We start from the raw sequence: 16,615 nt of genomic DNA, 5'->3' as shown, positions 1-16,615 counted from the left end.
CTCATTCCTGGAATCATTAAGTGAACTCGCGGCCGGCTCAAGCTCCAAGGAGGAAGCAGTGGCTTTGATGCAGGTGCGTATGTCTCAGCAAACGATGAACGATGCTTGGAGACAATAGTGCCGTATGTCATGCGGGGCCTTTCAGCAGCTAGGCTCGCCAGGTGGTGAGAAGGGGTCCTGGCATAATGCCTGAGGTGCATGCGCATTGTCTCGGTAATAATATGCGTATTTATCGAGTGATCTTGAGCGATGGCAATGGTTTCAGCCGTTGAAGCACTGCGGGGATTCCAAGGCATATCTTAAGTGCTTGGGCTTGAATGCTCTTAATTGCGCGCAGGTTGGTCTTGCCGGTGTTAGACATTGCAGGTAAACTGTACCGTAAGAATCCGATAAACAGCACTCTGTACAGTTGTAGCATGGATGGTATGGGCACTCCCCAATTTTTTCCTGCAAGGAATTTGAGCATGTGGCATGTTGCGATCAGCCGCTTCTTCACATAGTTCACGTGTGGAGTCCACGACAGGTTTCTATCTATTATGACTCCCAAGAACCTGTGGCTTCTGCTGAACGATATGTATTCTTCATTAATCGATATACTGTAAGCAGACATTGGTTTCCACGTGAACGCTACCACTGCACATTTTCCGCAGGACACCTCGAGGCCTTGTTTACGAAGATAGCATGACGTCGTTGTAGCAGCCTTCTGAAGGCGGGCGCGAAGCTGAGGCCTTGTCACACCTGATGTCCAAATGCAGATGTCATCAGCATAGACAGAAAGTTCTACAGTGCTAAGTAGCTGCTCGACTAGACCAATGAGAGTTAGGTTGAAAAGAGTAGGGCTTAGCACTATTCCCTGAGGAACTCCTCGGCTGCTGTAATAATCAGGTGTTGGGCCATTCGCTGTCATCACGTAAAATGATCTCAGCTGTAAGTAGCTGTACACCCACATATATATCTTGCCACCAAGACCTACTGTTTTCAAAGCACTAAGAATGGCTTCATGGGTGACATTAACGTAAGCCCCCTTAACGTCTAGAAACAGGGCGGCGCACAGTCTCTTGCAGGCTTTCTGGTGTTGAACATATGTCACCAGATCAACAACGTTGTCGATTGACGAATGGCCGCGCCTGAATCCGGTCATGGATACTGGATAGATTTCGTAGTGCTCTAAATACCACTCCATTCGTGTTAGAATCATTCGTTCCATCGTTTTTCCCACACAACTGGCAAGTGCGATAGGACGGTATGAGGCAATATCCAAAGGTGATTTACCAGCCTTTAGAAGTGGAATGAGGCGACTTGACTTCCATGCCTGGGGAACAGTACCAGTCTGCCAGGAGTCGTTGTATAGGCGTAACAGTGCCTTCCGAGCTTCGTCTCCAAGATTACAAAGAGCACGATAGGTAATGCCGTCAGGACCGGGTGCTGAAGAACGTCTGCACCGAGCCAGTGCCGCCTCTAGCTCATCCATAGGAAACTGGCATTCCATACGGGAATCACGTGAGGGCGGGGGGTTGTCAAATCTTCCCATTCTTGATGCTGTGAAATTGGAATCACCGGCAATTCTTCTACAGAAAGATTCTGTGACGTCAATCTCTCTGCATCGAAGGTGAAGTGCCAGAGATGTAAACGGGTGTCGCTGACCCAAGGTTGTGCTAAGACCCCGGACAGCTCGCCATATCAGTGATAGGGGGCTTTCGTGGATCCAACGACTCGCAAAAGGATGTCCAACGTCGCCTAGCCAGTTTATTCATGTGCCGCTGCATTTTCTTTTGAATGCGTCTAGCCAGCCTCAAATCATCCATGCACTTTGTCCGTCGGTACCTTCGTTCTGCACGACGGCGTATTGCGCGAAGTTTCTCAAGCTTGATGTCGAAATCGGTGCGCTTGTGACTAGTCAAATGTGTATGCGTGGTATTCTGCAGGACATCCTTTATCGAGTTCTTTAGGTTATATGATGGACCGTCGGTACAGCAGTCTTTCATTAACATTTTGAATTTCGGCCAATCGGTGTACTTGAGGCCTCTTGAGGACTTGGAGCTGGTGAAACCTTCTATACACAGGTAAGTTGGTATATGGTCGCTGCCCCGCGTTTCCAGATCCGAAAACCAGTGCACTTTCCTGATAAGTGAGCTAGAAACCAATGTAAGGTCCAGGCAGCTGCTATAGGCTGATCCGCGTAAATATGTAGGGCTTCCATCGTTACAAACGCAGAGTTCGTACTCCGAGGCTAAGGACACCAATTTTCTTCCTCTAGAGTTGTCCCTGGAGCTTCCCCATAGGAAATGGTGGGCATTGAAGTCGCCAGTGATCACCCATGGCCTTGGAGTCGATGTCAGAATACCGCGTAAGCGCGGTAAAATACTAGAACACATATTATATTCCAAACTGGCAAGTTTTCTCGAATCTAACTCGTTTTTTTCCAAGTGTCAACACGGTTTTAGAAAAAAACTATTCATGCGAGACTCAACTTGCATCTTTCACCCATGGATTAAACATCATTCTTGATCATTCATCCATCGCTAATTGCATTTTTTAGACTTTTCCAAAGCTTTCGATAAGGTATGTCGCAAGTTGTTACTTCACAAACTACAAAATCTTAATCTTGATCCGAAACTTTCATTTTGTCTTGAATGTTTCCTTTCTAACCGCGCTCAGTTTGTTTTAGCTAACGATAACGTCTCACCCCGAACGAACGTCTCTTCTGGAGTCCCTCAAGGACCTGTCCTGGCTCCCCTGCTCTTTCTTATTTACATTAACGACTTGCCTTTATCTGTTACTTCTCACATTCACTTGTTTCCCGATGACTGCGTCCTCTTTCGTGAATTATGTAATGACAATGACCTATTAACCCTTCAATCCGATCTTAACGTTATTTCTGTGTGGTGTAAAACATGGGTAATGGAACTCAACACTAACAAATGCAAGTTCCTTCGCGTAGCTAGAATTAACCGTATATTGCCCACTTACTATCTGAACGATGCTCCACTGGAATCTGTCAGCACTTACAAATATCTCGGAATACATATTACTATCGACCTCACTTGGTCCGTGCATACCACGTACGTAAATAATAACGCTAATCGCATGCTCAGCTACGTACGTCGAAATTTCTCACAGGCTCCTTCAACACTAAAACTAACTCTCTACAAGACGCTTATTCGCTCCAAACTGGAGTATGCTGCATCAGTTTGAAATCCTAACCAAGAAAATCTAATACACTCACTTGAAATGGTTCAAAATCACTCTGTTCGTTTTATACTCTCTAACTACAACCGGACTGCCAGCATAAGCACTATGAAATACAGCCTCGGATTACCTTACCTATCATCTCGTAGGAAAATCCTTTGCCTTTGTCTTTTCCATAAGCTTTTCTATCACAGCCAGCTACGAAACGAACTCATTCTGCCTCCTCGATACATTTTAGCTCGCATAAATCATGTCCATAAAGTCGGCCTGCCGTCCTGCAGAACTAACTCTTTTTCCCAGTCATTCATACCGCGTACATCACAGGAATGGAACCACCTGCCCGCACTGACAGCAACAATCTCTGACCACCAACTTTTTGAAACCGCTTTAGCTAACATTGTATAACGTGTAACACTGAAGTACATTGCATTTTCCTAGTTTTGTTGTGTTTATACCTTTTTTTGCTCTGTTTTATATTATGTTTGTAACTATTGTAACCCACTCCCCTCTCTAATGCCTCTGGCCTTGAGGGTACCTAAATAAATAAATAGAAGGCTGGGACACGCGCTGCGTCTAGCGGTCGTCAGTTGTTATTTTGCGCCAATATGTCTCAACCAGTTAGGCTCCACGAACTTACCCAGCAATCAAGGCTTTTTGAATATATAGCGCGTTTCGCAACGTGTGAAGCCACTTGTGGCTTCAGTGGACATTTAGCGTAAACATGATTAGTCTTCCGCTGGGGCTTGCTGCGAGAAATTGGCCATTCAAAGGAGCCTTCCTGCGTGACAAGCATTGTTGTTCGGGAAGAATTGATTGATTGATATGTGGGGTTTAACGTCCCAAAACCACCATATGATTATGAGAGACGCCGTATAGTGGAGGGCTCCGGAAATTTCGACCACCTGGGGTTCTTTAACGTGCACCCAAATCTGATCACACGGGCCTACAACATTGCCGCCTCCATCGGAAATGCAGCCGCCGCAGCCGGGATTTGAACCCACGACCTGCGGGTCAGCAGCCGAGTACCTTAGCCACTAGACCACCGCGGTAGGGCTGTTCGGAAAGAATACAGAAGTAATCATTTGAGTGTTGTACAATGGGATGCATGGCGTTGGTGCTGAGTGCAAAGGTTGTCCTTTCTTTTGACCACGCTGTGCACAGATTAGACCACCTCTGTGTGTTCCGTTTCGTGCCGATTAAAATCTCGATTGCAAGTCAGCACTTGTTTGTGTCCTCTCGTTTCCTGGGTCTGCGTCTAGGTTTTTTGAGCTGTAATTACACTAGATTCGCAACAAGTGGACCAACTTACTACAATTCCGCAGTCCGTAATTTGTTGTGTGAGCTAGGATAATTAGTATTTGATAGCGACTTCATCAACGACACTTGTTCATTGTTGTAACGTGTCCAACAGCACGTGCCCCACGGACAGTTCTATTCCAAGGGAAGCATTCACCACAACACGTTTGCTTCGGGACTCTTGCAACCACTGTGGGACACAGTGGAGAGGTTTGGAATTCAGTGAGTGAATAAATGAATGGAAGAAAGCTGAGCAAATTGAATTAATGATAAGTGATTGCACGTACAGCGCTTCGGAAAAATTTAGTAGGACATGCATAAATACGAAACGACAAGCCCCTCAGTGATGTGCTGTCTTCTTCTTCAACAGATTGAATCAATGCATGAGTACGCGGCGGGGGGTCGGGGGAGGATGAGGTAGGAAGTCTCGCGCGCCTCAGCATTGCATCATGAAAGGCAGAGCCCCCCCCCCCCCCTTCGTTGCGCTGGCTCGGGATATTGTTTAAAGAGTGGCTTAGGCTCTAATCCACCCCCAATAATGTGTTGGCCATGCATTGCAGCTCTTTCACAGAGGACTGTTTATGCCCTTTCCTTTTCCTTTCAGGCTTTCAAAATTGTGATCTTGGTAAAGGGACTTGGAGCACAGTGCATTCAAGTACCTGTACAAGAAGAGAGTCTAGTGCCGTGGTCGCACTGAGAGCGAAGTCATAGGACGACACAAATTGCGGCATTTGTACAAAATGAGTACGGGATGAACGCGTACTATCAAGAAAATGAATTTTTTTTATGTAACAGACATTTATTTATCGTACTTCTCCTAATTATATCGACAAGTCTCTCTTTCGCGATGAACCTAATTTCAGGACTGGCGCATGCCGCCAATTTTCCACAGGGCAGGTTGCCCTCCCAACCGGCTATCAACTTCGTTCTGCCGAGCACCAGGCTGGAAGTGCACTTGCCTATTTAAACCAGTAAGTGTCTGGCGTCAGCAATTCTCTGCCTCCCACAGGAGCGGCAAAAGCTCATCTATTTCACCAAGATTGTGGTTGGTTAAGGTACGCCCAGGGGCCTCCGCAGAAACTTGTGGGGCTACCTCTCGAGATGAGTACCGAGGAACAACCAAGCGCAAGGTCGGTGTACTCCTCTACCCATAGGAGAAATCCGGTGGGTTTTGTCTCGGACAGCACTGGGAGTCGAACCCGGCACCTCCCGAATTGGCAGCGGACGCTCTAACTGTCGAACGGTTGTTGGACCGGATTCATTGGTGAACTTCGGAAGAACGTGAGCTTACGCTATGTTTCCAAGGACAAAACCGTGATAAGAATCTGGTCCCTTTTCATATCTAACAAGGCACAGCTGGAAACTAGGTGAAACCTGTTTGAAAAAGCCTGGGACCATTTGAGACCGTTTGGTCTTAGTTCATGAACGTGCGCATGGGTGCAGGCGCCCCCCTTCCCCAGCCTCCTAAAAGAGAGGCGGGGGTGCACTCCGACCCTATATCGAAGAGTGCACATTCACGAAGTGCACTGACAAGTGGCGGCAGGCACAGGCGAATGAATGACCCTTGTGCTAATAACACAGAGTCTCCAAACAAGTAGGATTGACACTTCAACAACCATGCATTGCAATATCGTCACGTTCCCCGTGTTTTGTAATCCCTGTCATGCTAAGACACCCAATTCACCTAATGCTCCTGTTGGCTTTGCATCATGCAAGATTCAGAGAGACGAAGAACGCCTAAAATACTTTATTGAACACAAAAATTAGCTAACACCTTGGAGCGTGTCGTTGGAAAAAGAAACATCACTTTCTGTCGTCCACCTTGGAAAGTGTCGAAAGATGAAAGAGAAAATCACCACTTGATGCCGAACTTCCTAATTCGGGCACCGGTGCAATTCGCGCCTTGCCTGCAATATGTTCAGTGCAGGACCAATGGGGACTCCCATATGGATGGTCAGGTGTCTCAATCGAAGAATTAGTAATGCGTTTCCGTTGACTTCCCCTTTGCGAAACTGCTCAGCGTGGCAGGCGCATTCGGGGATATTCTCGACAAAACGCACGACGTCTTCTACCGTCCACTCCTTGACAGGATGCTGCGTAGGAGCCTGTGCAAGCCTAATCGGCCCAGGTGGCGAGACCGGCGTTGCGACATCACGCCAACAACTACCCGTACGCGCGCCGCCCGCCATCGCACGCTCACTCACGTATGGCAGGCACGGCGAAGAAGCCGCCAATGCATCGCCCTCATCCCTCATGAGCGCGTCGTCTGGGGCTGTAGCTTCGACTGCGGTGTGCCAAGACGCGTTGGGCTCCTGCTTGATCGGCTTCGTTGTTGGCATGCCGCGGCTCTGATCGTAGTTCCACTGAGAAGTGGTGGTCGGCTGGTGTCCTTCGCGGAGGCATACCGCGGTGGAAGCCGGGTTTCGCCTCGCGCTAGCGACGCGCGGTCTCAGAAGTGGCGGCGACGGCGGCGGATTCAGTATGGCAGTAGGCTTCGCTGCAGCAGTCGACAGCTCCTGTCGAGGACTGGCGTCGACTGCGCATGATCCGGGCTCTGAACTAGGTTCTCGTGCTCTCGAACCACACTCGACCGGTTTGTACGATTCCTGCTTGACGTTCCCGCCGATAACGTATGTGGGGTCCGGTTCTGTGGAAAGTTCTTCAAGCAGGCGTTGTAACAGTGGATCTGGCGAACTTGCAGCTGGCAGTGTCGCCGAAGAACACCCACCAGTCGCTAGCAAGCGGTCGAGGCTTGAGCGGGTCCAAGAAGCACGACGTTGTCCTTTCATATTACGGCTCCCTCGGCGTCCCCTCGAACTCCCACGTTTTCCACACTTGCTCATCGTCGTCGTCCCTGCTAGAAAACTGGGCCTAATGAAATTAAATTCAAACACTGTGAATTGATCTTAAAGCGCACACCCTTTGTTGACGGTCAGCTCGAGATCAAAAGCACGCTCGCGGCATCTTGCGGAGCGAAAAGTAACCCGTAGCACAAACCCAGAAGAACCACACTGATCACGATGACGCTATCTCTGGTGGAGTTTTGTTTAATTTCGGTTCTTGATTTGGCCACTTGTTATTTCTGCTGTAACTAAGTTTCGGTTTCTGATTGGGGATTCCATGGCGGAGATGGGGCAGTTCGCGTGCATACCGTTTTCTTTTTTTAGGTGATTGATTGATTGCTTGATTGACTGATTTATTGATGACGGTGGCTGTGGCACCCCACATTCCTAGGGTGATTTCGCCAATTATTCAGTTTTGCTCATGTACGAAATGCTAGGACACGATACAAACGCGACGTTTTAGACGCTCAGACGGGGCTGTCGGAAGAGGGCAGGAGTGCAGCGTGTGCAAGTTGAATTGATGCGGCCGGAGAAACCTTCCCGCTTCAATCTTTCCCGTTGGGTTTTATGAAAAGGCGCGAGCGAAGTGGTTCGATCCTTGCACAATTGTTATAGAACGCTGATTGCTTCATCGCAAATTAAATGTAATGTGCATGTCAATATTTCTGTGTCGGCGCCGACAGGGCTTGATGTTGAAGCCCTTATGAATATGTTTACCTCCTTTGAAAACTCACCTTGTTGCACAACCTGAAGGAAAAATGAAAATACAAGTTTTTCCTTTGCCTTGCACTGCACGTCGAGTGTTCAAGTATGAATGGTCTAGTCTGAAGAAATATTGCTTCAGCAGATTACCCTCGAATCAGCCAATTATTGTACCGGAATAACTTTGTTTTCATGAGAGAAATTAAGCATCGATGGCGGTCATGTACAGGAACCTGTCTTAACGCAGACATTTTTTTGCTGCATTACTGTTATCGTTGATTAATTAATTGATTGATTGATGAGAAGGAGCGAGGCCATGAAGGATAGAATATATAGGTGGTTCGACCATAGTCAACTACACTAACCATAGCGAAATTCACGCTACACCAACAAAAATGAGAGAAATGAAATTTCGGTTGCTGTCTTAACCATCTTGTACGCGGGCTGTCAAAAAAAGTTTCCAGGTCAATATCCCATGTGTTTCTATGGAGGCATGGTAGAGTAACTTTTCACCCGCACTGCAATTAGTGCGCTGCAGCAAACATGGTCTCAATTCGGGGTACAGTGTGGGCGGTCTGCTGACCCAAAGATCGCGAGATCGATTCCGGCCGTGGCGTTCGCCTTTAGATGGCGTTTAAGAGCTAGATGCCTGCGTATTGCGCAATATCAGTGCAGTTAAAGAACACCACACGGCGGAAATTTTCAGAACCCTGCAGCGTGCTTCATAGTGTTGGCATGTGTAACCGTGCATATTGTTATCAGCTCTGATAACTAAACTTCCTAGCTTCCTCGTCCACACACCGAACTCACGTGCACCAATTTTGGCTTCTCAGGCCCGTAGTCAGGGAAGGAGGGGGGGGGGGAGCGCCCAAGCCTCCCCCTCCCCGATGTTCGTATAGTGGATGGTATTTTGCCGAGAATAAATAATGAAAATACGCGTGTTTAAGGCCTTCAACAGGTGTCCACTCCCCCCCCCCCTCCTCTCGTAACATCTTTCTACGGTCCTGTGGTCGTTACTGTAATAATAATAATAATAATAATAATAATAATAATAATAATAATAATAATAATAATAATAATAATAATAATAATAATAATAATAATAATAATAATAATAATAATATAATAACACCAAGGGCTTTAAGTCTAAAAGCCACGATACGATTACGAGAGAAGTCGCAGTGGAGAACTCTGGAAATTTCGACTATCTGGTGTTGTTTAACGTGCACTGGCATCGAACAATACCCGGCCCTCTACCATGTCGCCTTCTTATAGATGCGACCGCGAGGGCCGCGATCGAAACCGCGACCTCCGGGTCAGCAACAGAGCACCTTAACTACAGATGCAACGAAGCTGACGTTGCGATATCACTGCGCGTTAACCACGACTTCACTATCACAACTGCATGGGAATTCACAAAAACCCGAGTACCAATTTAGAACCTCGCCTGCAGTAGGTTAATAAAACAGACAAAGTGTCAAACACTTGCAAGTCAACAGATGTACAAACTCTTTCATTAGGCAGAATTGAGAAGTTTCACTTCTCGGAATCACTAATAGAAAACAAAAGTCAGTGATCTTGACGACGCTTGCATGACTTAACTCGCGTTCCCGACGTCATTTATGGGTGGAAACATGTGAGCCAGATGACTGCTGCAGTCGCTTTTTTTTTTTAAACACAACTGGTGTTGATGTCAACAAGACGTTATCTCAATTTGGGGTGTTGACATGATAGAAAGCAGAGTAAATAAAAAAATCATTTCCGTGTCACTTCACGTTCCTTTTTTTGTTTACGTTTGTCACAAACGACTCCAATTTTCGGAGCATCCGCGGGCCCCATCTTCCAAGGAAGGGCGTTGTTGTGTTAGGAGACGACATCCGGCGACTATAACGACCCAGCGTGGCGCCGGCTCGTCTTCCCTGCCCCTGACCTGAAGGGGAACCGGCGGTCTCAACAAGGAGAATTACTCCCAGATGAGACGGGAACACGTGTACGCCCCTGAAGAGGTTTGTACTGCATCGGAATAGGCAGTTGACGTACAGACAGCAACAAGTGCGGTCATCGGTGTCGCGAGTCTCGCGTAGGCGGCGAGCACGGAGTGACCCGCGCAACGTATTGAGACGGCTGCAATTCCGGGCACCCTCGTCGTCTACCAAGCCGGCGAGACCTTCAGCGGCACCCGTCAACTCCCCTACGTGCACCAAGGGCTGGTTTGGTCCGTATGGAACTTTTTATTGTGACTTTTTTGTTAAACCGTAAACTTGTTTTAACCAGCCTTTTTTTTAAATATTTGTAGTGTGCGCTGCGTCGCACGTTTAAATTCTAAAGCGCGACCATGATCATTCTGTAATTAATTTCTAGTGTCTCTCTCCTTTGATTTCCATCTTGTTGTTATTTTATTAATGTTCCGCATATTTGTCTTTAGTCTGTATCTTTTGTAGTGTTTTTTAGCATATTTTGTTATATAGCTGTTCTTTCCTTTGCGTATCAGTGTTACTCCTCTCTGTTATTTTTGTGATCTCCTGCCTTTGCCCCTGTTTTAATTAAACGCTTGTTTATGCATAATCAAACTCCGTGTCTGCTCTATGAGTGCGTCGGTCAGGCTCATTCATCACCACACGTGCAACCCCGCACGGGTCGGCCAACCCGCAAATAAATTTGAAATGTGCCACTTCGAGGCCTTTCAGGCGTCGCAGGCCGAAGCGTAAAGTGGAAGCCTGCGAGTCTGCCGCACGTCGATGTTGGATCGGCGGGGCCTCACCTGAAGTGTGTGACATTATCTGGCGTCCGCGCGACAGGACTGGCCGACCACGTGGTGGTGTCTGAGAGACTGACGTATCTCTGAGCGTGCAGTAGGTAGACGTCCTTTTATTGCTTTGTTGGTGGACAACAATTTTTAGCAATGGACGACACGGAGTTTGATAAGCTAATTGAACAGGGCAAAGCCTTTGGCTTTGTAGGCAACGAGTTATATAATTTCGTTGAAAAAGAACGAAATAGACTTAAAGAGGAGCGCGATGCCGAACGCATTAGGTACAGGCAACATCTTGAATTTTTGATGGAACAGGAGCGAGAAAATTCAAGGCTTAGAATTCAGAAGGAAAAAGAGCGCTTGGGACTGTGTGTGGCACAGTCGGGTCTCAGCTTAGCCGCTAGAACGCCCAGTAGCGTGACCGACCTTGTCCCGAACAAGCAGTCTTACCAGGATCATGTTCAGCTACTGCGCCAGAAAATCGAAAGTAGACGACGCATGCTTGAAACCTGGGATGCAAGGCACAAAGGGGGCAAAGAGACCGTAGGTGCCAAACCGCTGAGAGCCGGGCAAAAATTGTGTACTGTTGAGGCGGACATCGGGTTCACGAGTGAACCTAAAAAGTTAGCTGCTGAAAGTCCCGTTGTGGCCACAAAGGCCACTGAAGGCCACAGTGATGGCGACGAGGCGCTGTGCCTGGAGAGTCTTGTCAATACAGAAATGCCATCTGTAATGGACTTGGCACAGCCACCCTGTTTGTGCGTCGCCATAGCAGCTAAATGTGAAGTTCGCAGTACCTCCGGCCCGGTAGGTGAGGACCCCTGTACAGGGAGCGGGGCACAGTCGGGTGCTGACGCACACTGCGAGCTGGGCAATGTTGGGGCAAGTAGTTCTTCCAGGTGCGAGCGGCGCAGCCCCGAGGAAGACGCTTGCATTGCTCAGCCGTCAGTCAAGCTTCCTGCAAGTCAGGGTGTCCACAAGTTAACGGAAAATCCCGACTGTATAGACGTTACAGCTGATGAGACAGGCGAGACCAGTTCTGCTCTGCAAATGTTGCAAGCGGACTTGTCAAAAGTGAGCACTGGACAACGTCCAAAAAGAAAAAGACGCCGCACAAGCAGAAGGAAAACCAAGGGTGCAAAGCAACCCGGAAAATCGCTAATTGCCAAACAGCAATCGAGGCAACGAAAGCTTCGTTTGCGTTTTGTGGCATTCGCCAATCGAGTGGGTCCCTATGCTTCAAACCGCCCGACAGATAGAGGGGTGAGGCAGGCATTTGTTCGTGGAGCTCGGAAGAGCCGATCCCCTTCGCTCCATTGTCCTGCTCGAAGCGCGGGGCGCCTTGCGAGGCAGCGCCTTTCGGCCGAGCGACACGACGTGGTTCGGAGACCCGTTTCCATAGAACGCGGTGACGACGAAGGCATGCCTCCGAGGTGTAGACCAACGGGAAACAGGCGTCCGTGTAGCGGCCATACACGCTTTTGTCTGCCCCGTTTGTTTCGAACGGCTCCTCCAAGAGCGCGACCACCTCGAGCGCGGATAAAAGTTATGTATATGTACATAGAAACGTAAACGTAACCTTCAAGGCTAATGAGATGTTGTCTGAAATAATATTCATCGTTGTCATTCGATTGTGAAGCACATAAAGAGTTCAGAGAATGTAGGGGCTGATTACATGAGCCGAGTCGGCGATGAAGAGGACTGCGTGTACTTGGGTTCAATGAAACGCGGATGATCGCGTCGCGCATAGAGGCCTATAACATTCGCTTTATTTGGTTTCTGTTTCATTCATGTTATAAGGCCACATTTCTAAAATTTTTTTTTTTGCATACATGGATGCTTCGTACCTTCTTAATTTTGTCTGAAACCTTTTTTTTATCACTTACTCTTCGAATTGCTTGGTAATTGTTTTTCTTCTTGTGGATTTGGAAGAATTATGTGTAGTGATTATCTTGTGATCCGTGTCATGATCGCCAGAAGGGGTGCTTCGAATACAGCTCCCTCGATTCTAGCAGTGTGTGTTATTTCGTATTTCATGTGTGTGTCCGTGTCGTGGTGCGCGGGTTATGACATTCATCGTATGATGACCATGAATTGTAATGTGTCAGGTGTTCTCTGCGATGTCGTCCACGTCAGTGAAATGGTGCGCGAAAAAGAAAACGCATTGGTGGACAACCAGAACACTGCAAGCTCTCGAACATTGCGCGTTTGTGATTTTCTTGAACATTACGAAGTAATATTCTTAAGAAGGGGGCTATGTCACAAACGACTCCAATTTTCGGAGCATCCGCGGGCCCCATCTTCCAAGGAAGGGCGTTGTTGTGTTAGGAGACGACATCCGGCGACTATAACGACCCAGCGTGGCGCCGGCTCGTCTTCCCTGCCCCTGACCGGATCGACGCACTCATCACCACACGTGCAACCCCGCACGGGTCGACCAACCCGCAAATAAATTCGAAGTGTGCCACTTCGAGGCCTTTCAGGCGTCGCAGGCCGAAGCGTAAAGTGGAAGCCTGCGAGTCTGCCGCACGTCGATATTGGATCGGCGGGGCCTCACCCGAAGTGTGTGACAACGTTACTTCCGATCATGTCACAGTGAACAAGAGTTGAAACACCTAGAACCCTTTTTTATTTTCAGTTATGTTCCAACGCCCACCCAAGTTCATCTTAGGACACCTCGAGAAGTGAACCTATGGTAGCACACATCTTCAATGCCGATCCCAGTTTCATCTTCATCGTTGTCTTGAGGTGGTGCTCCTTGGTGAGGTACAACGCACCGCCGTTATTCTCGTCGTGGCGGAACTTCTCAGCGACGCGCCCGCAGCCTGGGATCCCAGAAACGTACTCTGCCACCTCATCCACCGCCGACTTTTCCGGCTAGTTATCTATATTCTGCAGTGGATACGTAGGTTCCTGCTGACGCTGCCGGGGTGTGGTCAGCAGCGCAGGCGACGCTTGCGAATCCACGGAGTCTTGGGGAGACGTCGACGTTATTTCGCGTGGCATCCCGTTGACGAGCTTAGACTTGGAGGTGGCAGCGACACCTGGGACAGAGTAGGTAGTCTTTCTCATAGTCGTCTGGAGTCCTTCTTCGGTCTTCTTGAGCCAGAGACAGAGTCTTCCATTTGGGCGTCAATTTCATGGTGGACGACGCAGCACCTCAAAGTGACTCGGCCATTGCATGCAGGCGTCTCGACGAAGGACGAATCCACGGACATCGGAGGTTCGCTCTTAGCGGTCACTATAGCTGCGTGACGGCTCCAGACGTACCTGGGTACGTCCCGGGCATCGTTGACGGTAGCGCGTCCGTTCTGCTGATGCCATAGTTACGCTGCGCCCCCCGACACTGGTCGTCCTTGCCGCGGTCCTACTTGAGAAAGGTTGCAGGGACCGCCGGCAGGACGTGTGTTGTCGCGCCGGGCTCGGACAACATCTGGGTGGGCAAGAGGCGAAACGATAAGCCACTGCCGGCTTCAGGAAACGGCAATGTCCGGCTGGGTCGCTGTTGACGTTTCCCGTAGTACAGCGGTGTGCCTTTTGGAGTCATGCAGGAGCCCGTGGAAGCGGCTTGGCCGCGCGTTTCCTGGTCCTCAATGTGACGTTTTTGCCGACAATTCAGTACAGTCGTTGGCGTTAAGCGTGAAGATATATCGACGTCGGTCACTTACAGTGATTCGCGTCAGCTCTTTTGGCGTCTCAACACTTTCCCGTCCGCAGCGATCGCTTTGCAGTTGGTGATGCTCCGAGCCGGTGTTGGAGATCGTTTGTTCAACATAGCGAAACCGAGTGCGTCGCGTGCGGACAGCGCTTGTTAATTGCGCCGTCGTTTAGGAAGAAGTGACCTTCTAAACCGACACGCTCAATGTGAAAGGAAGTAGTGGGGACGAGTGTGTGTAGCTTTTTAAAACGTCACCTTTTTGATGAGACGCTTAGCAAGCGCCCGATAGCATAATGGTGTCGGCGGCATCGACTTCGTGCTTTTGAAAGGAGCCCGTGCCAATTAGGAGGAGAATTAGAAAGAGAAGAATCATCTCTCTGCGCGAGTTAGTGCCATCCTCCACAGTGGGTCAAGGAACAAGCACACAAGCTAATCCACAAATTATTTCATCATAAATTCAGTTTGTATGATCCACCCGACTTTTGGCAGATCCCCCTGGGTGTTTTGTTCTACAATTGGAAGGAGAATCGTCACCATGAATTGAAAAATCGACGACAACGGCTTGATACACCCAACCAAACAACCGATAAGGTTACTGATGCATTGAGTAGAATGGATCATGACTCCAAAACTCCTGGTTTCAAAAATTGCTTTTCTGCAAAGTGTGCATTTGCTATAGCTTCTTGCGATATCACCTATTCCCTTATGTTTGTTATTATTTTTTTTTTCATTTTCCCGTTTCACCATTCCTTATATTTTTGGTCATTCCGTTTAACTTATGTGCCTTTATATGTACGGGGGACAGCCCAACCAGCGCCAGCCGGTTTCAATCACAGGCGCTTCGGGGAGTGGTACAAAAGGGCTGGATACATGCATGCAGTCATATTGACAACGTGTGCCTTCTAGCTCTAGATTTAGCCTTCACTTCTCAAGCGGCCTTGTGTGCTTTCACCATCTTTGTCCCGCCATCTGCCCCCCCCCCCCCCAGACCACCCACATATGGAACGTGTCAGTATAGTTTCAGCGAAAACGAAACACCTGTTTCTTCATTCCTTTTTCCTAACAGACCACAGAAGGGGCCAGACCGGGGCCCTCTCTGGCGAAGTCCCCCGTTTCCCTACAAGTCATTGCCTTCCACCCAAGCTCACGAACAATGTCCCTCCGTGACATTCAAAGGCGCGCCGCGTAAGCCACCTTATTCCCCTCTTTCTTTCACCTTCCTCTCCCATTTTTTAGTTATTATTTTTCAAATTTTATTCATTTATTTACTTATTACTTATTTATTTTTTAGTTTTCAGTATTTTGATCTGCATTGTGCGGTCCCATTTATTTGTTTTTCGCCCATACACACGACACGTGCCACACTCCGAATGAGGCCCCTCGCAGCCTTCTGTTTTTCTCTCTACTCTTTTTTGCTTGCTCCAGCGAAGGAAACGAAGAGCACTGTTCGACAGTGCTCTTCGACAGTGCATCGAACGCGTTATTCGAAGGTCGTAGGTTCGATTCCTGCCCACGGCTGGTTATTTTTTCGTCCACTTTTCTTTCTTCTTATTTTACATTCCATTGGTTTTAATAACTTCCCCTGTACATTCCTTGGCATTACTGTCTGTTAGGTCATATATATATACATATATATATATATATATATATATATATATATATATATATATATATATATATATATATATAATGCCTGCCCAGAAATATCGCCCCCACACTTCAGATATACTTACGGAGCCCTTGCGCATATGAGCAAATATAAAATAAGTCATTTTTTAACACCAAGCAAACTGCTTGCGTCTGCAATAATCCAAGTTGTTTAAAAATGTAAAAGATTTTTGCTGTTCGGCTCAGTATTGGTATGAGAACCTTTCTGTGTTTGCTTCACCTCGGCTATATATTGCTTTCGAACACTCTCATTAATCGAGCCCAATATGTTGCTCGTTGAGTGCGAGTTGTTGTTTGTTGTTGTTGTTGTTGCTGCTGTTGTTGTTGTTGTTTATCTCTGCACATGGCTCGTACCCAATGGAGGTGATTGGCGGATTGTGTGGTTTTGTCTGATGATGGAGATGAAGGAGGAAAATGATGAAAAGAAGAGACACGCTACGTCTGCGTTCCAGTTCGTTGCGGAGATTCACTCATTGCCCCCATTATTGCTTACATTGGGGCTGATTC

This window comes from Rhipicephalus microplus, chromosome X, assembly GCF_043290135.1.
Source record: "Rhipicephalus microplus isolate Deutch F79 chromosome X, USDA_Rmic, whole genome shotgun sequence".
NCBI classification, from domain to species: domain Eukaryota; kingdom Metazoa; phylum Arthropoda; class Arachnida; order Ixodida; family Ixodidae; genus Rhipicephalus; species Rhipicephalus microplus.
The sequence above is the reverse complement of the archived record's forward strand: the minus strand, read 5'-3'. Positions refer to the sequence as shown.